General features: G+C 34.6%; 1 long non-coding RNA gene across 7 annotated transcripts in view; it reads left to right on the top strand.

Annotated features, from left to right (window-relative positions):
- The window catches only part of LOC137229235 (uncharacterized), a 133,614-nt gene that overhangs the window by 99,113 nt on the left and 7,384 nt on the right, over positions 1–27,117 (top strand). For 6 of the 7 annotated variants that reach the window (XR_010945601.1, XR_010945602.1, XR_010945603.1 and 3 more), the window contains one exon: positions 20,888–20,976. This is a non-coding gene — a long non-coding RNA (uncharacterized lncRNA). Of the gene's footprint in view, positions 1–20,887; positions 20,981–27,117 lie in introns of all 7 variants that reach the window. The other variant, XR_010945605.1, reaches the window with a different exon arrangement.

Raw genomic sequence — 27,117 nt, 5'->3', positions numbered from 1 at the left:
AATGAATGCTAGAGTAGAGAAGAGAGAAAGGATCAGAAGAATATTTGAAGTAATAATGGCAGAGAAGTTTCCAAAACTGATGATAGACATTGAACCACAGAACCAAAAAGCTCAGACAACACTAAACAGAACAACACTGAAAACAACATGAACAAACAATAACCAAAAAACAAAACCCCCCAAAACCTCACTACAGCTAAATATATTATTTTCAAACTGCAAAGATAAATGTTAAAATAAGCCTAAGAAAAAAATCATCTTACCTATTTATGAACAAATTTAACATTACAGTGGATTTCTTGTCAGAAACTGTAAGAGAGAGAATAGAATGGAGTAAATATATTTATAGATATATATATATAGATTTGAAAAATGCCCACATCTATTGAAACCATCCTTCAAAAATGAAGAAATATTTTTCTCATAAAAACAAAAACTGAGGGAATTTATTGCTAAACAGACTTGCCCTGCAAATCTTAGAAGTTCTCCAAGCAGAAAGAAAAGATAGATCAGAAACTTGGATCAATATAAAGTGAAAGAAAACAAAGAAGGAGTAAATAAAGTCTTTTACTATGAATTGATCTTAAAGGTACGTGCTTACTTTAATATCAGTAACAATGTTTTGGGGATTATATCATATGGATAAGTAAAATGACAGTGATGTTACAAGGAATGAGAGGAAAGAATTGGGAATTCTCTATTTTTATCTGTACTACATATAAAGCAGTATAATGTTAATTGAAGGTGGACTTAGAACAGTTAAAAATTTGTATTGAAAATTCTAGAGCAACTACTAAAATTTTTAAAAAAGCAGTGTAATTGATGTAGTAAGAGAGACAATCTTATAAAACGCTCAATGAAAAAAAAGCAGAAAAGGCAAAGGAACAAATGAAACAAAGAACAAATATGACAAATAGAAAACAGTTATACATGTGTCATATTTATCCAACTATAGCAATAATTACTTTAAATACAAATGGTCTAAATGATTAAAATAAACACAAAGGTCCAACTGTATCTTGTCTAAAAGTAACTCACTTTCAATACAAAGAAACAGACATAAGGACAGCAAGGGGATGGAGAAAAATATACTAACAGTAATCAAAATTAAATCTGAATTAGCTAATGTCAGATAAAGCCCACTATGAATAAGAAAGATTATCGGGTTAAAGGGATGTGTTAAATAATCAAGGGCTCACTCCTTCAAGAAAATAAACAACCCAAAATGTAGATGCACTCAAAAATAGAGTGTAAAATGTATGAGAAAGAAAAACTGACAGAATTAAAAAGAAAATAGGCAAATCTACTATTTTAGTTGGAGACTTCAGCACCTTTCATTTGGGAACTGATAGAGCAAACAGAAAAGAAAATCAGTAGGATATAGTTGACCTGAACAGTAATACAAATGTATTTGTTCTAAGTGACATTTATAGAATGCTCCATCCAACAATAGCAGAATATACAATATTCACATTATTTTCAAGTTCACATGTATTCATTAAGATTTACTACGATCAGAGTCATAAAACATACTTAAACAAATTTTAAAATAGAAATTATAAAAATGATGTTCTCAGGACAAAATGGAATTAAACTAGAGCTAAAAAACAGAAGGATAACTGGAAAATCTCTAACTGGGAATTAATATACTAGTAATATATGAGACAAAAAAGGTATAATATAAAATATTCTCAAGTATGTGAATGTGAAAATACAATGTATAAAAATGTGTGGGATGCAGCAAGAGGAGTGGTTAAAAGGAATTTTATAGGATGAAATGAATATATTGGAAAAGAAGGTTGATCTAAAATCAATAATGTAAGCTATCACCTTAGGAAAAGCAGCAATAAAAATCAGAGTAGAAATCAATGAAATGTAAAATAAAATAGAAAACATTAACAAACCCTAAAGCTAGCTCTTTGAAAATTTCAATAAAATCAATAAACTAGCTAGGCTAACAAGAATTTTTTCATCTAGAAAAAAAATTAATTTTAGAATAGACTTACAGGAAAGTTTTGAAGATAGTACTATTTCCATATGCCCTGTGCCCAGTTAACATCTTACATAGTACCATATATTTATCATAATTAGTGAAACAATATAGACCCATTATTATTAACTAAAGTTTGAGACCCTACTAGATTTAAGCATTTTAAGTACTCAAGTACTTTAAGTACTTGTTTTATTAAAAATTACATTTGATTTTGAAATTCAACTTTAAAAAAATAAGGTATTGAATACTTATAATCGAGAACTTAATTAACCCAGAGATTGTCCTTAGAAATTACACTCTAAGCTCCTTATTTTAGAGCCAGTAAGAATGAAGACACAATGAGTACAACGACTCTCCAGGATAACAGAGCTAGTTAGTGTCAGAGCTCAGATTGCAATACAGATCTCTGGATGCTAAGTTCTGTGCTTTTCCCTCTTCCCAACACTGCTAATTTTCCATCTTCTTCTCTGGTCTCGTTCCTCCAGCCTCGGGAATAAATTAGGATAATTCCTCCAGTTTTATTCCCACATAACTGGGAATAAATTAGAATAGCATTTGAATAATCTATAAATATATACTTTTCTAAAAAATTTACAGCCGCATAATTTTTTGAAATATTTAAAAAAAATGTTTAGAAATTAAATTTTTTTCAAACATCTCAAGTTTTTTTTGGAAAACGTTATGTATTTCAGTTTTTTGGCATCTTTTATAGTAAATCATTGTAATACAGGCTGATATTTTTATCTCTGAAATATTATAAGCCGTTTTAACCAAGAGATGGCCCATACAGAGCACCTGTACTGACCTAATAGACAGTAATGGCTCATTTGTAAGTTTTATAACCTAAGGGTTTAATATTTCACTGGGAAGACTCTAATAGGCTTTGACATAAGGAAAATCTATGGTGGAATTAGATGACTTTTTATAGATTAAGTAAATAACACTCATTTAAAACATACACTTCAGTACCAGACAATTATGTAAATATTAAAGATAACTGTTTTCAACCAACTGCTTGAATTTCTACCACAGTTATAGTTTTCTATCACAGTTCTGGCCTACAAGAGGTTGATATGCATATTGCAAATGACTGTTGAGCACATTTGCTTAAGAGAAAGAAAACTGAGATTATTTCAGCTCCATTACCTCATCAGTGTCTCCATTTCTTTTAAATTACACTCATTATAACAAACATTTCATACAAAACATACAATGGGTGATTTCAAATATTGGTTTTATAATTAGCATATTATTACAAAGTGCTTACTTAATTTTGAATAAATTCTTTTTCTGATTACTTATTCTGCCCCCTGCAGTTTATCAACACATTTTCCCCAAACTTTTATATATTTAGCACCTAGTTAGGCTATTTATTAAAAATATAATTTTTTCAAGAATTTTTACTTTAGAATGCTTTTTAGAAAATTACTCTTATTAGAGTAATATCAAGTGATTCTAATGTAAATAAGTGGCCTTGCCTGACAAAACTCTGAAATATCTGACTAACCACAGTGTATTGATCTACTTACCACTGTGGATGTAGGGCAATCCTGTAGCCAGCAGGATCCTCCATATTCTGAAAAGTGGAGTATACCTTCTCTGAAAAACCTACCATGTATTACTTGAAACAATAGCTATATCAGTGCATGGTCTGGGGTGATTCTAAAGATAAGCAAAGGAGGTGATGTTTACTGAGGAATTACACAGACAAGGAATTTTGAAGGAAGCAATATCTCAGTGAGGCAGAAATGCAGGGGTGATGAAACAGACTGTAGGGGAGCAGCCAGACAGTCGCTGCTGTTGGTTGGCTTGAGGAAAGCAAAGAATAAAGAAACTCACTCATACAGAAAATTTCTGCTATCTGAAAAAAACACTTATGGAAAGCATGACCCAACAAATAGCAAAGTACACATTATTCTCAAGTTCACATGGAACATTTGCCAGGAGAGACCACCTTCTGCACCACAAAAGATAGCTTGATGAATATAAAAGAATAGAAATCATACAAAGCATGTTCTCAGAACACATGGATTTAACCTAGAAACAAATAACAGCTGAGAAATCCTCAAATATTTAGACATTAAACAACACAATTTTAATATAATACATGACTCAAATTCTCAAGAGAAAAACATTTTGAATGTAATGGAAATATAAATACAACTTATAAACATTTGTGGGATGCAGCAAAAGCAGTGTTTAGAGGGAAAGTTATATTATTGAATGCATATGTGAGAAAAGAAGAAAGAGCCAAAATCAATAATGTACATTTCCACTTTAGGAAATTAGAGCAATAAGAGCAATTTTAAGTCTAAAGCAAGCAGAAAGACATAATAAATACTGCAGAACACATGAAATTGAAAGCAAGAAAACAGTGGAGAAAATCAACACCACCAAAAGCTAGTTCTTTGAAAAGGTGAATAAAATTGAAAAACTCACAGCTGGTCTAACCAAGGAAACAGAAGAGAAGACACAAATGACTAACATCAGAAATGAGAGAGGGTCATCACTTCTGACCCCATGAAACTATAATCTTATAAAAGGATTATAACAGAATAATACAGACAGCTCCATGCCTACAAATTTAATAACTTAGATGAAATAGAACGATTAATTAAAAAGCACAGACTCCCAAATCTCACACAAGGAGAAATCAATGATATGACTAGACCTATATCTACTAAATAATTTGATTCAGTAATACCTATGCAGGGCTTCCCTGGTGGCGCAGTGGTTGAGAGTCCGCTTGCCGATGCAGGGGACACGGGTTCGTGCCCCGGTCCAGGAGGATCCCACATGCTGCGGAGCCTGCGTGTCCGGAGCCTGTGCTCCGCAACGGGAGAGGCCGCGACAGTGAGAGGCCCACGTACCGCAAAAACAAAACAAAACAAAAAACCTATGCAGATAAATTCAGTACAAAAAAGAAAACTACAGATCATTATCTATCTTTAATAGAGATGCAGATACTCTCAACAAAATATGGCAAATAAAATCCAACAATGTATTAAGGTATTATACTCTTCAATGAATCTACAATTATCTCAACTACAGAAACAACATAATATGATATCCTGGGACACAAATTATGTAAACAAACAGAAAAACATGCCACATTTCTTGACAGGACTATTAAACATCCTAAAGAGTTTAATTTTTCCTAAGTTTACATGTAAATTTTTTAAGGGTTTAATAAAATACACAAAATTTTTTGGATTTAGAAACTTAAAAAAAACATAAGCTAGTAAATAAACTTCAAAACAAATAAGAATTATGTGGGCTTACCAAAGTTTGAAATAAAATAGATACTGAAATTATTTAAAAAGTGCTATATGGCTGAATAAATAGATAGACTAGAAAGTCTAGAAAAAATACACATTTGAGTTTAATGTATTATATCAGTAGGTTAAAATTATGCAATTCATGATGTTGGGACAACTGGGACAACAGATTGTCATCATAAAAATGCAAAGTTCCATCCTTTTCTACCACATTATACATTTCAAATTTCTACATGAATCTGAAACTTAAACATGAGAAATTGAAACATAAAGGTTTCAAAAATATTGGATAATTTTATAATAATATTGGAGTGAATAAATCTGACACAATATTTAGACATCATAAAATTGATGATTTCAAATGCATTTAAAATATATGCATGAAGAAGAAATACATAAAATGACAAGTGGAAGAATGGGAATATATTTGCAACTTATATCACATAAAAAGGGCTAAGTTCTCTAATTCTTAAAGATTTTCTTTTTTGATATGGACCACTTCTTTTTTTATGTCTTTATTGAATTTTTTCCAATACTGCTTCTGTTTATGCCCTGGTCCCTTGGTTGCAAGGCATGTGGGATCCTAGCTCCCCGACCAGGGATTGAACACACACCCCCTGCATTGGAAGGCAAAGTCCCAACCACTGACCACCAGGGAAGTCCCCAGTTCTTTAATTTTTAAATACACTTGAAAAGTCAACATGATATATCCAGTAACATTATGAAAACACAAAGGACGTAGACAGATAATTCAACTGAAAGTCAATATAAATAGCTTTCAAATATATGAATATTTGATCTCATAAAATAAATACTAAAATCATGAGATGCTATTTTTCACAGTTTCTTTAGGCACAATCGCATTCTGATAACATACTCTGAGTGAAAGTGAGACAACAGGCACTGTTGTACTTTCATATTTTGGAGTTCAACTCTAAGACAGTTAGAAATATTTATTAAAATTAAGATTTCACATATTCTCTGACATAGCAATTGTATTATTTGATTTATTATAAGGCTGACAATAACTAATTATAGTACAGCTACACACAGTTGTGCATATATATGCCTACATATGTAGCTATTAAGAATACAGAAGCTACATATCTACTTATATAAAAATTTCAAGATATATTTCTAATTAAATATGCATATGTGGATAACTGTATATGATATATGCTAATATATACCTAAAATATCTTTGAGACTATCTTTGAAAGCACAAACAAGGACTGACAACAGTGACTGCCTCTGAAAGGATGACGAGAAGCCAGGGGCAGGGTTAAGGTAGAGGTTTAGTTTTTCCATATCGCAGGTATTACTGTTACCAATGGAAAAATAGATAAAATATATAAATAAAACATTAAAAAGAATTCTACACATTAATTACTATCATTAGTATCTCATCTATTCCATTTACTGCCATATAAATTATTGATGCTTTATTTTCTCTCTTCATAAATGCAAAATATATCTTAAAGATGTCCCTCTATTTTTTTTTTTTTTTTTTGCGGTACGCGGGCCTCTCACTGTTGTGGCCTCTCCCGTTGTGGAGCACAGGCTCCGGACGCGCAGGCTCAGCGGCCATGGCTCACGGGCCCAGCCGCTCCACGGCATGTGGGATCTTCCCGGACCGGGGCACAAACCCGTGTTCCCTGCATCAGCAGGCGGACTCTCAACCACTGCACCACCAGGGAAGCCCTGTCCCTCTATTTTGTATTCTAGAAGTATATCTTTGAAGTACCTTTATCCTGATTGTTCTTCTATTTCCATGTTAGCAGATTTAAATTTCACATTATTATGTAGCTCTGAGTTTAGACGGTTTTTGTTCTTTTTCCTATTCTCTACATACATGTAGAAAATACAAATGGAATAATTCCTGAAAGTGGCACTGAGATTTCCTGGACTCATTTACCTTTTGAACTTGCTTTCCTGAGAACAGTTCTATCTATTATCATTAGAAGAAATCAATTTCTTGAAGCTTATTTCTTTAACAAAATAATTTCCTTTTCCCCCTCTGTTTATATTTAGGAAATCTTCACTCAAACTTGCCTCTCTCTCCACCCCTGAATAAAACACTGTGGGTGTCTTTAATTAATCCCTTGTTATATATACAACTTCTGTTCTATAGCTAATGTTTTTATCCTTATTTGATTCGGAGAGAAGGGTATCATTAGCCATTTCTAAACAACTTATTTGTTATTTATTATTCATCTAAAAAGTCAGGATTGTATATGAAGATGTTGGCTCAGCAGTAAAGAAACGATTTCTTTGTTCTATTTGAAGGTTTTTTTTTTTTTTCTGTTTCCTTGATATCTGGAGGAAGATTAGTTAGATAAACATAACCCCTAATTCACAGTTTTTAAAAATGCAGTGGAAGTATTTTAAGAGATGATTTATACTGTATTTTTCTTTTCCTTGGGGGGGGGGATGTCACCTTCATTGTATTTCATTATTACTTCTCAAGCCGACTTCATATTTTGAGTTTTCTACACATTTACCGTAAAGTAACTGGTTTCTTGAACATTCTTTTTGATGTCATTAAAATTCTAGGATAAAGGTTATTTGATGAATAGTTTTTCTTTCTCATTCTTAAATACAGTTCCTAACTAATATAGAAAGTTAGTTTCCTAACTAATATAGAAAGTGACTTTTTGAAGTAGGGTTCTGCCTTAGCAAAACCCAAAAATATGTGGCATCGACTTAGCCATTGGATGGCAGAAGTGAGGAAACTAATATTGGAGATATAAAAAATGGCAATCCATATTTGTAACTGCAAAAGATTTACTAAGTCGTCACCTGCAGTAATAAAGAAAAACGCATGTATTTGCTGCGTCAGCCACTTGAGGGGAAAAGTCTAGAAAGCAGGACTTAGAACATAAAACCTTGTTAGGGTGTGTTGGCTTCTATGGGATGGATTTAAAAAACACGTTCTAAGGGATAGGTTAACACATGAACAAACCGGCCAGTTTATGGTCAGAAATGAAGGGATAAAAGGGTCTTCCAGGTTGAAAAGCCACTGGTTTCTAACTCCAAACAATGGGATATGGGAACCAAAGTTTTGGTAAAATATCTTAGATGAACAATGTATAAGAAAGAAAGGGGGTGGGGGGGGAGGGAGAAAGGAGCAGAGACCACCTTAAGGACCAAGTTGAGGTGGGATACATGAGAGCAAAGTGGCAGAAAAATAATGCAGATTTGAGACGTATGAATTAAGAAGGAACTTCTGGTGTGGTTAGCAGTGAATGCAATGCCTAGTCAATGTGTGAAGGCATCTTATTAGTAAAGAAACCATACGGCTGAACTAAAAATACCTTTGACTTTTGGAATCATTGAGACCCCCTAGTCTTACATGAGCAGTAAGCTTTAAAGTCAGTGCAGTCCTGAGGATGGCATGCTCCAAAATCTTCACTTCAGATATGGTCAAGGAGAACAGTGGATAAAGGGGAGCTTCCAAAACTGCAGAGCCACGGGTCACGGCAAACAATGGGCAGAGAAAAGATTCAGGGCCTAAAAGTGTCGGTACTCGTTTTTATTGTTGTAGCTCAATAAATGGGCGTTCGTTAAGAACCAGAACTTTAATTATAGACAAATTAAAATTTTTGATTTTGTTCACTTACATTTGGGAAGGAAAGTCATTTCAAAAATGAATCAAAGCTACACATTATTACTGCTGTTTATCATTTGTACTCTAACAGAGCCTGTCTTATCTATTAAAAAGCATATCCTTTTCCCTCTTTCACAATATGTTGATAAATAAACGCACACACATACACACACACATACCCATACACACACACCCACGTACACATCCATATACATTTCTCTAAGAATACAACTGCATACATACGTGTTGAGAATTGTGACCTATATGTATACAAATACATACTGGTCTGCTTTGTACGATGGAGCACCAGAATATTTTGTCTACTCTTCATAGGCAGTGCTAAGTATGAAGATAAAATTATTTTTACTAATAAGATTTCTGGAAACAATGTTGGTGATCACATATGGGTGAAATGAGAATTTCCCAGTGAAATGGAAATGCACAAACATTTACATGATAATTATATACTACATACTCTCCTGGGTATAAGTAATTTTACTCATAATAACTAAATGAGTGATATTATTGTCCACATTTAAATGAAGCAATAGAGACAAAAATGAATTTCTTTCACTTCGCACAAGTGATAATAGATGGAGATTTAAATCTCATATTCTGAGTGGAAGAGTTACTGAATTGATCCAATATAAAGATGACACAGGAACAAAACCACCTACAGGAAAACCAGGTTACTCAAAACGGATACATAAGTTATTTAGGAATCATTTTACAAGAAAGAGTTGAACTATTATTATATTTTCATCTCCTTATTACCAACATCTTTTGTAGCCTGAAGTTTAGATTAAAATACTGCAAAATAGCTACTAAGAACATTCATTTTTGAAACACTTACCTTTTTAAGTATCATGAAAAGTGTGACTTAGTATACGATATTTTGTTTGGAAAGATACTGAGGCATATGCCTGATAGGTTTTAAAACCTTGTAATTACTAATATAAAATCTGAAATCAGGCAAAAAAATATTGAAGGAATCTTTTATAGATGAGGATGATTTGTGAATGATTTTGTAATTCATAAAACTCTTTTAAACACTGCCTGCTAAAATATTATCCCTAGGTAAGTTATTGATGTATGCCTTTAATGAGAATATTAGAATATATGCAATTCAAACACCAGCTAACTTAGCAGAATTTTTTTTTTTAATTGGCTCAACCACTAATTGAAACCAGCAACTAATTTTTTTCCTCACAGGAGTCTAAAGTGATATCCCAGACACATACCTCTATTAGGTGAAAGAGTACTTAAATAAAAAAGATTTATTTATCTATATCAAGACTCTAGGGCTTCCCTGGTGGCGCAGTGGTTGGGAGTCCGCCTGCCGATGCAGGGGACACGGGTTCGTGTCCCGGTCCGGGAGGATCCCACATGCCGCGGAGCGGCTGGGCCCGTGAGCCATGGCCGCTGAGCCTGCGTGTCCGGAGCCTGTGCTCCACAACGGGAGAGACCACAACATTGAGAGGCCCGCGTACCACACACACACACAAAAAGACTCTAAGATATAGGGCAGCAATATAAAGACAAAATTATAATAGGATAAACATTTAAATGGATTACAAATACAATCATTTCATAAATTTAAAAATATTATTGAAGTAAAAAAATTGTTTTCAAAATATTTTAGTAACAAAATTAATACATTTTTGTCAGTGAAAGTGAAATTTTAATTATCTGATTATATCTGTCATGTCATATCTGTGTAATAAAATTTCTATAATGGTGGTAAGTTTTGAGTTGAAGGTAAACCTGTTTTTTTTCTAGATTTGTGTGTACTGCTATGGTCCAAGACTGCATGAGGCAGTGCTCTGATTCTTTACAAAGTGGTACAGTAGATCTGTTCTCTTATACACAATGTATAATACACTGTATTTCCTTGTGGCCAAAAATGATCATGAGGTCATTCAAAGATTTCCAGTCTAACCAAGAATGATAAAGGTTAAATTGTTTGTCAAATAAACAAAAAGCCAAACTGTTTTCTTATATATAGGTTACCTTTTAGATTTCAAGTAAATTACTCATTGCACAGATTTTACTAAAGTTACTTAATATTCTAGGATATCTAATTAGGTTTAGAAAAAAAATCTCTACACTATAACATGTTTCTCAGCTTGCCTTGTGTATTATTTTATATTTATGATAACTTTGTAAACAAAATCAGGTTTCTGATCTTTTTGAGAAGGTAACTGGAAAGATTGAGTATTTAAATTTATCCATTAAATCATTAAAGAAATTTAAACGTACAATTAGAACACCCAAGAATACTTAATGCACACTGAAGATCACTTGAGATTATACTTTAAGAAAAATTTTATATTCAACCAAGAAACTATTAAGAACTATAATGGATGCATATAAAGTAGAATTCATCCTACTTGCAAATAACTTCTATTTCTGTTGAACGGCATTGCCCATAAAAAATATGTGCAGTTGTTTTTGTATAACAGTAAATACTGTCAGGAAACAATGTACTTTCTAAGAAAAAATGGTCAAAATAAAGTAAAAGTGATGACTAAGGGGTAAGCAAGGAAGAAGGAGTGAGTGGTAACCTGTGCAGTTGCTGACCCGCAGTGCACCATCAAAGGGATTCAGGATGACAAACAGGATGAGGCATTCTGTGCTTTAGAAAAACAGGCCCCACAAATAGTGAGATGTGTATCTCAGGGAGAATTTAATGAACCCACATACTTGCATCTTCCCATACACTAAAAAGCACCAACTTGAGATACCTGTTCTTTGTGACTAGTGGTAATCTTTTACTAAGAACGTGTATGCTAATTTACTAATACGTGTATGCTTGGATACACGTATTCCTCAGCCAGAAACCATACATCAGCGGTCCTCTCCCCTGCCTTTTCAGAGCAGTTCTCTCAGAGCTACTGAGAGGCTGTCTCCCTGGCTACAGTCCTCAGCAAGACCCTGAATAAAATTGAAACTCACAACTCACGTTGTTTATTTTTCTTTAAGTTCACAAAGCTGATAATGACAAACAAGTAAACTAGGGACTGCATTTTAGGATAATTCATCAGGTTTTGCTGTGATAGTGCTGATTAATAAAGAAGCTTGAAACTCAGTGGGTTACGGGCAACTTTCATTTGTTAATTGCACATTAGAGCTATGCATTTTTTGACTGCTTCTTTACTTAGATACATTTACTGGGATTTGCTGAGATTACCTCTGCTAGATTCTGCTGAGATGGGCCACAGGGTGAGTATTAGGATTAAGTCTGTTCCACATGCCTCCTCACTGTGGGACACAAACTAAGGGAGTACCTCTCATGTGGGACATGCGGTTTTCCTGAAAGTGTCAGTGTTATGTTATGTTATGTCAGTGCCACATACTTTGTTTTGTTGTGGCAGCATTCTACATCTGGTATCAATTTCTGTATTAGTTTGGTTTTGTTATAATCGTGCATAACATTCAGCTGACAACACTGACATTTACAATGCCTTGCATTTCTATCCTGCTTTCGTGTTTAACAATTTGTCATGACTCCTCCTGAGAGCTCTATGGGGCTTCTCTGCTAGACTTGGATGTAGGATGCAAGTTGGGTGAACTACTGCTTCACATGTCTCCTTGCTTTGAGAACCAGGATGAAGGAGTGTATCTTATATAAGACATGTTCTCATAGTAGAAGACAGAAAAACTGGAGTGGTGAAAGAAAACACAAAACGTCTCTGAAAACCTCTGCTTGGTACTGGCGAACTCTGTTCTATCCACCTTCTACTGGTGGAAAAAAAATTACCTGGCCAAGGCAAAAGTCAGTGGAAAAATATTTTTTTTCCATATTAAACCATGGCATGAGGAAGCAGAATCATGATTAAATAATACAATCTACATACCTAGTAAATCTACATACATACCTAGTAAACTAGATAAATACCCTTGCATTTTTATGTCCTGGCCATTAGCCTACTTTCTTTCAAAAATAAGTACTATTGAAATGTATTTCACTAAGCTAGATGAAACTATTATGAAGTTGACTCATTTGGGCCTTGTTTTGTAAAATTAATGCTAATGGTTTTGTACATAAATCATCAATTTTATATAGTTTTCAATCTCCACATAATAGAACAGTGCAAAGAAGCTTGTTTCTGAAACTCTGAAAGGCTGAGACAATTATTATTAAATAATAATCATAATTATACTGATAGATATTTAAAGTTTATGATAATATCCAGATCAGGTAAATGTTTCTAACAATATTGTTTGTTTGGCTAATCAATTTCACCAACTTTATATTATGCTGTGTTGAAAGATGAAATTACTAGGCATTTTCATCTCTCTAAGGAGCAGTAATAGGAGAGGGTTTGGGATTTTTATTTGTTATGTTATTAATGTACACATAAGATCACTGAAAAATGAAGCTGTCTTTGCTGAGCATGGGCTCAGTGCCATTAATTTTATAACCAGGGAGGAATGTGTGCAATAATTGCAATTTCTAAATCTCAGCTTTTGCAAAAAAAAAAAAATCTAGCAATGGTTATGAATCAGAATGATTCTGTAATAATTCTGAAGTAAATATATGTTCAAGCAGTTATACATGCCTCCATGAGATGTTGTGCTTCTAAACTTCCTTGAATGTGACAGGTTACTGATTACTTTACATCAATATTATATTAAATTATGTCATAAACTAGATTTGAGTTGTATATTAGAAATTAAAATTCTTGTTCATAAGAACTGGTCAAACATCACTTGTTAAGCAAACCCAGTGGGGATGAATACAATATATATTGTCTTTTAAACTTATACCAATCTCAAGAATTCTAATTATATGAAATGGTTTTATACTTATAAGCGACTAAGCCCTAACCATTTCCTTAGGGAATAGTGAGTGGTCCTCCAAAAACTGTCCTCCCTTCTTTCTGGTAACATGGTTAAACTCTATGTCTCACTTCCGTTGAGGTGAAGTGTGTCTGTATGACTAAGTGATTGTCAGTGGAATGTGAGCAGAAGAGATGTTTCTACTTCTGTGTTTAGTCCTCAAGAAGGACATAATAATTAGAACCAACGGTGATACAGCTTTGAGACATGAAAATGGTTTGCGGGATGTGGCTGCAAAATGATGGAAGATATCTGAGTCTCCGAATATCCGTGTAGAACAGAATTGTCTTTAGAACTAGTACAGAAAAATAGACTTTGTTTTTTTCAGACACTGTATTATGGGGCTTGAACCCATTATGGTCATTTGATTTAGCAACAAGGCATAGTCATTTTAATAGTACCTTCTTACGTAGCATATACATAAAGAAATGTTAAGATAGAATCTGTCACCAAATGTAGAATCCCTCTTCACTTTTCATCACGTGGGTTAGTTAATAATATGTTTTTGATAATGGAAAAGACAGATCTCATTATACATTATTTTACAAAATCACACAAAATAAACACACCAAATAGCAATAAGTACCACTAAGTTATATATATGCAAAAACATGTCAGTTTTGATGTTCCTCATTTTAAGTTAAAATGAGTTACTCCACATCACTTTTTTAAAGTTTATCTTTTCAAGAAGAGATATTTCAAAAATCAAACATAGTTGAACTCACTGAAAACAACTAATATTCAAAATGATATTTGTAATGTTTATACACAAAGTCTGGAAATCCTTGTTGATAAGAAATATACAAGATTAAAGATTTCATTGTTTTAACTGTGTTGAAATATAATTATTTAAGCTTTGGGAAAGATAACTGTTAAATATGAAATGATAACTCTATGTTTTGTATAAGATGCCTTCTTCTCTACAATTTAAACCCAAAAGGGCACTTAGGAATGGCAGGGTGACAGGCACTGACATAAAGTCTAAAGATGATGCACGTTGCTGCACAAAACATACCTGAAATCTATTAGTACTTTTTGTTTAAGTACTGAACAAGTTATTTTAATGTAGCATTTTGATGACTCCCAAATTTGTTCTCTTCCTAATTCAGGACAACTAAGGCTCAATCAATCCTCCCGGGGTGTGGGGAAGGTCTGAAAACTATTGTGGAAAAACTCCCAGAATTGTTTTGCCCGAGGGAAGGTAGACTCTAGCATTTATCTACTAACTCTCATCCTGCATTGGTGGAGCACTGCTCTCAAGGGTGATAAATCCACCACACTACAGAATTCATCTGAGGGTGGGGAGTAAGCTCCCTTGGTTCTGGAGAAAGCCCTCAGGCAGTGAAGGGAGACAGATGCGGTCAGCATGTTGGAAAAAGTCTGTAGCAACAGGTGAACTCACATGGCCCAAGGCAATGTGCTGCTTCTTCAACAGCATCTGCCACATTCTACTTTATACTTGTGATACTGTATCTGTTTATCTATTCATCTATTATTTATGGAACACCTTTAGTGGGAAAGATCTGTTCTAAATGTTTGGAAAACAGCAGTCAACAAAAGAAAATCCTTACTCTTGTGGAAATTATATTCCAGTGGGAAAGAAAGATGTTAAAATAAAAAGCAAATGATTATATACTTAAGAGATATAGATAATAAAATATTTAGGATTTAGATAGTTAAGTTGTCTACACTCCCCTCCCCCACGAACCTGGGAATGACAACCAGCAGGTTTTTGTTCATTTTAAGTAAGAACTTTCCCCTATAGGTAGCCAAAAAAAAAAAAAAAAAAAAGAAAGACTGCTCTTGAATTAAACAGTTGAATTTTTATGTGTCAAGGATAATGTAGAATGATTAGTGGATTATATCTTCGATTAAGTGATAATTAAACTCTTCTGACTTTGAGAGGAGTAGTGATTTAATTTTACCATTTGTTTTGATTCTTGATGTAACCTGCAAAAACTATTACTCTTTTAGAATTAAAGAATAATATTAGAAATAGTTCATGTCACCAAAGAATATACTTTGATTCAACTTGGATATATCTTTTCTCTTAGGAAATCTCATAAACTGCGTACAGAGCATATGTATAATTATTAAATCTCCAGCACGTACCATAACACCAGATACGAAATATGCACTACCTTATCTGTCCAAAGTGTATATGCATGGACTTAATTTAAGCATTAATTTAAATATCTTGAAGTTATTATATTAGTACTTTAATTTTCATATTTGCTATCAAGCCATTTCTGCATACATTTTTCTCCCACATATTTAAATTTTGATAGTGAGTTAGCTGCAGAGTTTAGGGGAGAAAAAAAGGTATTTGAATTTTTCTCAAATTTAATCGAGAATGTTCTGCAATTGAAACTGGTTGAGGAAAGCTTTAAATACAGTGATAATTCTGTTGAAGTTGGTGCTTGGTAGGGGTAAGCATGCCCAAAACACACAGTTTCAGAAATACCCTATATAAAGTGTATTTCTTATATACAAATAATAGGGAATTTTGGAGAAGATACATTTATGAGAAGTATGTATAATAAGTTAAAGAAATTTCTGTCTTCTTTTGCTTTTCTCTGAAACAATAAATATTGAAAAATCATAAATTTCTAAATAAATAGTAGAGACCCTTCCTTCCAGGAATAGCTTTACTAGAACAACAGTGCTATATAAATATAGTCTTTCTTGTTTCTTCTTCTTTGAAATATATGATGCAGATTGCCTTGGATAAACATTTTGAACCACTGATAAGGTGTATAATATTATAGCACTAATAAACCCTGAGGCATTCCAAGGAAATTACTACATATACTACACACACACACACATACACACACTCACACACGAGAAGTAGAGGCTCTAGTTAAATTCTATAGTAAATAGTGTTTCTATAAAGCCCTTATAACTTGATAGTTTCACATGAAGATTATTTAAAATATTTATATACAACTGATTCCAGAAACTGACAAAACAAGTACAAAATCATGGTCATATAAACAAGATAACTATTTGCCAGGAATCATTTCTATTAGACATATAATTTCACACTAATACTTGTCAAGCTACATTCTTAGGTTTGCATAAGATTTTGATGTGTATGTTCCTAAAATTTATATATTTATATGATACATTATAAAAGAGAAATAATGTATAATTAGAGGTGATGTATTTCTTAATCTACACTCACAAGGTGTTCTTTATGTTCAGCTGAAGATGCCTTTGGAATCCCAAAACAAATCTGTGTAGATTTGTTTTTAATGACCTGAGATTCTTAGAATAGCCTTTCTTAAGATGGCAACCTCACTCTAGATTCCTAAGAGAGGCCTGAAAACAAGTCACAATTTTGCTACAGTAATGGGTAGTGTTATGCCACAGGGCAATGATGGTTTTGTGTATGTCATAGGCATTGTGATGAATATGGGAAACTGTGCATTATGGGAAAAAAAAGACTAGTTCTAAATATAAGTGTGATGTTCATTAGATATATGCTAATACTTACCTTCCCATCTTAGACATATCCTTAACCAAGTTTGCAAGTTTTTATCAAGGAAGTGAAAAGGACCTTTTATCTAGTTATTAGGATGAAATATCTAGTTATTAAGACAAAATATCTAATTGCTTTAATATTCTTTTCATTGCTTTACTTTGATATCTACAAAGGTGATATAAAGTGGTACATTTAATGTAATAATAAAGCCAATACCTGTGATCCATTCATTATATCCCAACCTGGGCATATGTTTAGATTGAATTATCTTTCTTTCATGTAACCTGGCTTTAATATGTACACAATTCCTAACATTATGTCAAGTACTTGAAAGGCCATGAAGTAAACAAAGCAATTCTTCCCTTTTAGTAGTTAATAAGCAGCTTAAAATAATTTACCTGGGGATAGCCGTCATGGCAGCAAAGCGTATTTTGTGTTGGTGGATACTCGGCAGGACACAAATTATTTGTATCTGAGATGAAGAAAGTATCTAGGAGAAGTGTTTCCTTTCTCTACCTCTTCTTTAGAGAAGTGTTTCCTTCTCTACCTCTTTTCCCTTTTTGTATTTTTCCTCTCCTCCGCTTGCTTTCATCCTTCTCTTTCACGTTTCCCTCCCTCTTTTTTTCCTTTGAATAATTCTATTCTATTATAGTCAGGTAGACAAGAATACTCTATTTTCTTCTTTTTATCATGATTTACCACTTTCCACTTTACTAGCTCTCGTTTTGCAGCCTTCACCACCAATGTCTTTGCCTAAAGATAGAGCAGATGATGAGCTCAGAGAAGTTATGCCTCGGTTCATCAACCACTGGCAATTTGATTTTCATTTATAATTTTAAAATAACACGTGATTAACCCACCCACTGCTGAATGTACGGTGCTTATGACATATTGTTCCCTAGAGAGAAATGATCTTCTTTGACTGTTATTGCATACCACTTTAAAATGCTTTGGAACTCAGTCTAGCTGCCTCAAATTTACTCTGTACCATAGATGATTGCGGGGGGGAGGGGAGACTTGCTTGCATGTGTGTGCACACACACAGTACAGAGTGACTGTACTGAAATGTGAATTCCTGTCTGTCACCTGCAGCACTGCATTAACAAGCACTGAACTGAGCCTAGTGTACACATGGGGAACTAACCTGAAGGACACTAACTATTCCATATATTATTATTAAGCCCTGAAAATATATGGTGTCCTGAGATGGTAACAGGATGCCACAAATTCTTTAATTCCCCTTTTGTTGAGAGCTGCAGTATATTCTTATTTTCCTTGAATCTGGGCTGGCTCAAGACTGCTTTGATGAATAAGGGTGACACTCTGTGCTTAAGCTCTAAAACATGTAGCAAGTACTATCTTAGTCTCTTGGAAGTCTGAGTCACCATGGATGATGTCCAACTACTTGGCTGGGGAGATCACTTGGAGAGGCCCTACGACTACATCACAGAGGGGTCTAGCTGAGCTCAGCCTTCAGCCTTTCCTTCCTTCCCAAGGTTGCCAGACAGATGAGTAAAATCATCTCAGACCATCCAGATCAATCTAGGTGCCAGAAAAATATGATTACTGAGGAGCTGATGCCCAATGGAACAGAAGAATCACCTGTGTGCCTGTGCCCATAGTTATGCCTCACAAAACATAAAGTGGTGGTTACTTAAAGCCCTGTGTGCTCAGCTTCCTGTTGCTTATCAGTAGATAAAAAAGATCATGCTCTATGGGCATGAAAACAAATCTACTTCATCTTCTGTTTATTTATATGGCTACTGTATATTTTCCAGGTGGTTAATAACATTTCATGTCTATATCCTGTGGTTGTGACTTGGACTGGGTATGAGTTGAGCAAAGAGAAGGAGAGAGCACTGAATGGTTCCTCCCATCAAAAATCCTGATATATTTCCTTTTTCCCTTCCTTTGTTTGTGATTTTAGAGAGAGGAGCAGGGCTAAGACAGGAGTGCATGATATAAATAAGAGGTCTGTCTTAGAGGAAAGGGTCAAAAGCTAGCCAAGTGGATGCCAAATACTGGCAGTGCTGCACTGAAGGAGAGACACTTCTTTGACTGGGGTTCAAAGCTGTGATTTAGTGAATGCATCGCTGCTTATAAGTCTCCAAAGGAGTTACTGGAGGAGTCGTGGTCCATGCAGGCAGCTCTCCATAAGCCTGAGTACATTTCTGTCTTTCAGCAGCTCCCAGTGCTGTGACAGTTTCAAATCATGCTTTACTGTTTCTTTGAAGCATTTTTTCTCTCTCTCTCTTTTTTTTACCCAGTCTGCTTTTTTTAAAGGCTCTCATTCAGCTTTTAAAAAGATGAAAGGAGGCATGAAAGTCAATTATCTTCAAAAGAATAAGATAGAAAAACAATAATAGGAACTGAGAAATTGGGAGAGAAATATCTTTGTGACTTACTTAAAACAGGTCAGAACATTTGAGACTTTCTTGATGTCAGCTGTTCAAAATGAGTTTAATAACATGTAGTCTCCTAGTCGGCATACATATAGAATTTTATTATGTGGTTGCATTGCACTGGAAAAACATCACCAAAATAAGACACAGCCTGTGGACATTCATATCATTATCCATCAAGTTATGTTGGTTGGGGCTTCCCTGGTGGCGCAGTGGTTGAGAATCTGCCTGCTAATGCAGGGGACACGGGTTCGAGCCCTGGTCTGGGAGGATCCCACATGCTGCGGAGCAACCAGGCCCGTGAGCCACAACTACTGAGCCTGCGCGTCTGGAGCCTGTGCTCCGCAACAAGAGAGGCCGCGATAGCGAGAGGCCCGCGCACTGTGATGAAGAGTGGCCCCCGCTTGCCACAACTAGAGAAAGCCCTCGCACAGAAATGAAGACGCAACACAGCAAAAATAAATAAATTAATAAACTCCTACCCCGAACATCTTAAAAAAAAAAAAGTTACGCTGGTTTATTACTGACACATAACACATAAAGGACTTCTCTCCTGAAAACTATGACTAAACATGGCAGTATGTCAAAAATATCTTCTTTTTGTGAACAAATAATTTGAAAATAGATGGAAGGATGAGTTACCTTAAATTCTGAATTTCAGTTTCATTTTTCTTATTCATCACATTTTCGTTTTTATGATTATCAAATAAGCTGCTACCAAACACTGCATTGCCCAGTTTTCATAAAATATTTCAAATACTTTAAAGATACAAAATAGTACCCCAAATTTCAGCCTCACAAGGAAAGACCAGCAGTCAATCTATTGCCAAAATCTCACATGATTTTCTGCTAACTACCGTTTGATGAAACATATAGCAAAAACAAAGAAAAATTTGAGTACAATTTGAAATAACGACTGCTAGTTGAGGCTACGAAATTCCCATTGAAATGCCCATGAAAACACAGCAAGAGATACAAAGTTATAACACTAAAAACTGTGAACACTGGTCAAGGATTTGCCAGGTCCCTAAAGAAACAGTTCTGAACCATAACAGAGATGAGACCCTAAAGCAAAAAATGAAAAGCTTTAAGAAGATGATGGCAGATTTCCAACCAATCGCAAAGCAAACAAATCTTCCCAGACTAGAAGGGGGAAATATCTATTCCTTTATCTACCCAAAATATACATGAATACACCTTATAGGAGTAGCTTTCTGTTTTCTTCCCCAAGAGTGTGACTACACTAACTGCTCTTGTTCTCATTTATTTCCATTTCAGGGCTGAGTTTGACATCCAGTGACCTGTTACACCCTAGGATGAGAAGTCCATCATAGGGCAGGACAGAGACGGAAAAAGCTGGAGTGTTGGTATGTTATGGGTTACAGTGGCTCATGTACTGTTTCTGAAAAGGAAAGGATCGCATCCTGCTTCAAATATTCCAGTAATAAATTCCTATCATTGAAAAAATGAAAGCCCTTTAATTTCAGAAGAATCATGTGAGATGTGAAATGTTAAACAGCAGGCAGTTGGGTACACATATTTTACAATCCAGATTATTTTCTGACTCAAAGAATTAGGAGAGCAGAAATAATTTACCCATGCTATTTATATCAAAACCTAAGCCACCCTGGAGCCCTTTCCATTTAAGATTGGGAAACAAAGAACACCTGAATTTTGTAATTAAACCGATAAAAAGTCAACATAAAAAGTAAAATAGCAATGAAGATAAATATGAAAAATATAATTGTGTATTCTTTAAAATTCAAGAAAATGCTGACCATAAAGAGTAGATAAAAGATGAGATAACACAATGAAATCAAAAGTTTTGATAAAAATGAAGAACAGAGTGAGAGAAAGGGAGGAAGAGGAATCTCATTGGGATATGAAAATATTATAAGGAAAACTAAAAAGTTCCTAAAACTTGATTTATTTTTGAATGAAAACTATATAAATTAGAATCAGTATTATAGAGGAAAACTGTAGGACTGTCACTTATAATCTAGAGAATAAAGACATATTTAGAATGAGAGAGCATTAGTATATTAAATATGGGGTATTAACAATATGACAGCAATAAATAACAGATACAAAAAAGAGAATGAAATGAAACAAAATATAACATGTATCCTTGAAAATGAAAGGAAAGCTGACTTCAGGTAATATAAACATGGATATCAGAGTGAGAGAAACAGCAAAAGTAATTCTTGAGAAAGCAGAAACATACTAAGCATATAACAATCTGGTTATAAAATATATGATTTTATCAGTAAAAATGTATTGATAGACTCAAATGTATACATGTAATAGAAATTCCAATGGTGATTTAAATTTGACAGAATGAGGAAGGATAAATGAATGAGAATATCCAAGGACATATTTTAAAAGAAAAATAATATCAGTAATTTTATACCAGATATTAATATGTATTATAACACTATAATAAATAAGATCTGATCTGAGTGAATGAAATAATATAGGTGTAGCTTAATAACAGTCAGAATTTACATATCACTTAATACCAGCTAGGTATTATTATTAGCATTTTACACAAATGAACTCATTTAACATGCATAGTAATTCTTTCATGTATGCACTGGTATTAGTTTTCTGTTGCTGCCATGACAGATTACCTCAAATTTAGTGGCTTAAAACAACAAAGATGTGTTATCCACAGTTTCTATATGTCAGATGTCAAACAAGACTTTTGCCAGCCTAAAATCAAGGTGTCTTGGGGCTGTGTTCCTTACTGGTGGTTCTGGAGAAGAATCCACCTCCAAATTCATTCGGATTGTTGGCCAAATTAATTTCCTTGTGGTTGTAGGACTGAGGTCTCCATTTCCTTGCTGGCTCTCAGCCAGGTATCATTTTCAGCTTCTAGAGGCTGCCCACATTCCATAACATGTGTGTGGCCTCTTTTCCCATTTTCAGAGCCAGCAAGCATGGAATGAGTCCTTCTTATACCCAGAATCTCTCTGACTTTCCCTGAAACTGCATCTCTCTTCTGCTGCTTCTTTAGCCAAATATCTTTGACCACCTTCCTCCTCCTTTCTTCCTTTTCTGCTTTTAAGGGCTCTGGTAATTACATTAACCCCACCTGGATAATTCAGGATAATCTCTCTGTAACCTTAATTCATCTGCAAAGTCCCTTCAGAGCAGTATCTAGGTTAGCATTTGATGGAATAACTGGGAGGTGAGAATCCTTGGGGAACATCTTTAGAATTTTCCCTGCCATACTTCTATTCTTACCTCAACTTTACAGATGAGTAAACTAGGCACTAAGGGGTTAAATATCCACCAGAGACACAAAGGCAAAGGTAGAGCAGCTAGATCCTGAACCTGAGTATTCAGGCTCCACAGTATGATATCCACCATTGTATTATAAAGAATTGTGTCAAGAAACAAATCATAACAGCACATGTTCTAGATAATTCTAATGATGTCACATATAAGGAAAATTACTAGAGCACTATGGCACAGCATTCACCAACATTAATTCCAGAGGCACTAAATATTTATAAGTAAAAGATAACATTTAAAAATTACTTGAAGCATCAGTGAATTTCTATTTCATCTCCAAATAAAAAATATATAAATAGCTAAAAGAAAAAAAGCATAGAGAACAAAAACATTGCTAACTTTAAACATATTAAATTTATAAATATTTCCAAACCTACGAAAATGGGAGCAAATCCCTTTGTAAAAGTAATCTCTAGGTAAAAGCTCTTAATAAAATAAAAATATAAAGGTATTGTCTTCTTCAGTAGAATGCTACCAAATACCTTACATCAGATTTCATTCTTAAAGGTGAGATATTAGTAGCATTCTCTTTAAAGTCAGGCATAAGAAAAGAATGCCTTCCATCACTGCATATATTGAACATCATAAGGGAGGCGCTGGTAAGCACAGAAAGTAAAAAATCAAATGAAAAAAGAAATATTTGAAGACAAAAAGAAAAAAAAAAAAGAAATATTAATCTCAAATAAGGAAAACTGTCATAATTTGCTGGCAAGATAATTACCTACGAAACCCAAGAGACTTGATTAGAAACAATTTAAAAAAAAGAGGTCCATATGTTTCCTGGACTAATACAAAGGCAATTTACACAAATCAGTTTTATTTCTAAACACCAGCATAAACAATTAGAAAAAGTTACAAATGAAAAAGGGATTTTCCTATTGTCTTTAAATTTTGGCTAAGGCAAAAGAAAGGGAAGAGCAACGTGCACCCCCTGAGCAAGATGGCCTTAATCTCCCCCTCAGCTCGATTAAATTTTAGACAAGTTTCTTCCTGACTCAAGGCCCTGACCTCCCTTCACTTAAAACATTTACTTTAGTAAAAGTGTACTTGTAAATTCTTCCCCTGCCACGTTGACATGTAAATCTTTTTAAAAGCCTCTTGCCAGTTTTACAACCTAAACTGTCTTTCTCAAGGATCTGGGAGCCAACCTTCAAAATGTAATCATCAAGGAAGATAGAGCAACTATCTCCCGGTCTCTCTGTGGGAGGACGGAGCCTGACTTCAGTGGGAGCCTTGCTCCAAGTTGTAAAACTCTTTCCTCTTATGAAGAGAAGAGAAAGTTTACTCTTCCCTTGGGCAAAGCCAATTAGCAAACACAGGTGGCCTAAGACTCCCCAACTCCAGGTCTTAAAAACTCTCCAGCCCTTTATTTTAGACTGGGCTCTGGCCTCTCTTCCCTATTGCAATAGTCTTGAATAAATCTTCCTTGCCTGTTTAACTTTGTCCAATGAAATCTTTGCTTTGACACCACCCTTACTTTGGAGAGGGAAGGGAAACCCAGAAGTTGCAGAGAGGTTGGGAAAGTAATGAACAAGGAAGGAACAGTAAAAGAATCTTCTATTCCAGGTCTCCAAGGCATAAGTCAGCCCTGAGGTAGGGGAAGGGAAAATCTATGACCTGAGAGATTTAAATTTTCAATTGAACTATTAGAACCATCATTTTAATACTGAATAGTGAGTTGTAATTACTGAGATAAAATTTGTTTTGTAATTGTCACTGAAAGTGTTCTGAAAGGGATGGCTTTTGTCTCAGGAGCTATTCAAGGGGCGGGGGAGGAGGGAAGGAGATTAAACAGTTTAAGGGCAGCTGTTGGATGAAAATATAGATGCTTCCTGATTTATTCTTCCAAGGTCAGTACTTTAAGCAGATACTTAAATAACTTTTAAAAAGTATACTACCTACTGTACTAACACAGACAATTAAGTACCTAAAATAACTAACAACATATGTGTAGGACTTTATTAAAAGAAAATAAACCACAATAAATGAAACGGCATAATGTATTATTATGAGACAGTATTTGTATATTATCCCCCAAACACATTTTTAGTATTTAAAATTCAAATTAGATTACTAACGTTTCTTCTACCTTTTATACTTATTAATCTAAAAGTGCAATCCAGGTAGATTAAAGAATTAAATGTAAAAAGCAAAATTTATGGAATAAAGTGCAGTTGATCCTTGAACAACAAACATGGGGGGTGGTTAGGGGAGCTGATGTCCTGTGCCACCGAAAATCCATGTAGATTTTTACAGTCGGCTCTCTGCATCTGTGGTTCCACATCCACAGATTCAACCAACTGTGGATGTTGTAGTCCTACAGTATATATTTACTGAAAAAAAAAATCGGCATATAATTAGATCCATGCTCTTCAGACCTGTGTTGTTCAAGGGTGAACTGTATAGGAATATATCTTAATCATATCGAGTAAGGGAAGATGTTTTAATGAAAGATGTGAAAACTGCAAATCCTATAAGAAAAGATTAGTAAGATTCAATATATCAAAAATTAGAATGTTCACTCAAGAAAAAACATGAACAAGGAATAAGGATCAGACACTGTGAGAACACAATTTCCACAGACTCCCATTACCATTTCTACACACCTACAGCATTTGCCCCGACTTCATGGCTCAAAGGGCGTTATTCTTATTCCTATGTAAAACCAAATTCTATACATCTGCGCTAAATTTCATACTGCCATTTTTTTAACACCTTTATTAGAGTATAATTGCTTTACAGTGGTGTGTTAGTTTCTGCTGTATAACAAAGTGAATCAGCTATACATATAAATATATCCCCATATCTCCTCTCTCTTGCGTCTCCCTCCCACCCTCCCTATCCCACTCCACTAGGTGGTCACAGAGCACCGAGCTGATCTCCCTGTGCTATGCAGCTGATCTCCCTGTGCTCCCACTAGCTATCTATTTTATATTTAGTAGTGTATATATGTCCATGCTACTCTCTCACTTCGTCCCAGCTTACCCTTCCCCCTCCCCGTGTCCTCAAGTCCATTCTCTACGTCTACGTCTTTATTCCTGTCCTGCCCCTAGGTTCTTCAGAACCACGTTTTTTTCTTTAGATTCCATATATATGGAATCTTGCTTTTTTAATTGACACATTCAAATGCCTGCTCTCTACTAGGTACTTCTCATTAGCTTATGGGTAGACTGTATTGCTCCCATTCTAGGTATGAAATAAAATATAAAGTTTCACTTGAACCCACTTTCCCTGCCTGCTATTTACCCATTGTTTCCCTCCCATTTTACAGTAAAAATAACTTGTCTACCCTCCTTTCCTCCACTCCAATTCTCACTTAAACCCAGTGCAATTAGGCTTTTGCTCCACAGACACCGTGGTCATGGCATCCACATTGTTAAATCAGTGGCACACCTGACATGCGATTAGTATTTGTCACAGCTGCCCAAGCTCTTCTCTTTGACTCACCTTCTTCCATTTTTCCTGACTTTCCTCATACCTCACTTTTCACCCCTTTTACAGCTTCCTTTGCTGTCTCTTCCCTCCTTTCTTTCCTTTCAGCGTTAAAGTGGCCCAAAGCTCACTGCATGTTCTCCTATGTTCCCTTTGGGATCTCATTCATTCCCAGCGCTTTAAGTACTACTTCTGTGCCGGCAATTCTAAGATTTACATCTCCAACTCAGATTTTTCTCCTGAAATCCAGACTTGTATATATAATCGCCAACATCACATCAGAATAAACGTCTAATCAATGATCCTTTCAGCAATACCTTTAAAATATTTCCAGAACCTGATTTTTTCTGACCACCTTCACTACTTCTCTCGTAGTCTAAAAGGTTACATTATCTCTCCTCTGATTTCTATAATATTTCCTAACTTGTCTTTCTGTTTTTACTTTGCCTCCTTCACAAGCTATTCTCAAGACAGTAGCCAAACAGATAACTAATAAAGACCTACTGTATAGCACAGGGAACTCTACTCAATACTCTGTAATGGCTTCTATGGGAAAAGAAGCTAAAAAAGAGTGGATATATGTGCATGTATCACTGATTCACTTTGCTGTACACCTGAAACTAACTCAACATTGTAAATCAGCTATACTCCAATAAAAATTACAAAAAAAAAAAGACAGTAGCCAGAGTCAAGTCATGTTTTAAAAAGCTAAGTGACTCCTCTCCTCAAAACCCTGCAATAGCTCCCCGTTTTACTTCAAGTTAATGCTAATGATCTTA

This window comes from Pseudorca crassidens, chromosome 8 (genome assembly GCF_039906515.1).
Source record: "Pseudorca crassidens isolate mPseCra1 chromosome 8, mPseCra1.hap1, whole genome shotgun sequence".
Lineage (NCBI taxonomy): Eukaryota > Metazoa > Chordata > Mammalia > Artiodactyla > Delphinidae > Pseudorca > Pseudorca crassidens.
The sequence above is the reverse complement of the archived record's forward strand: the minus strand, read 5'-3'. Positions and strand labels throughout refer to the sequence as shown.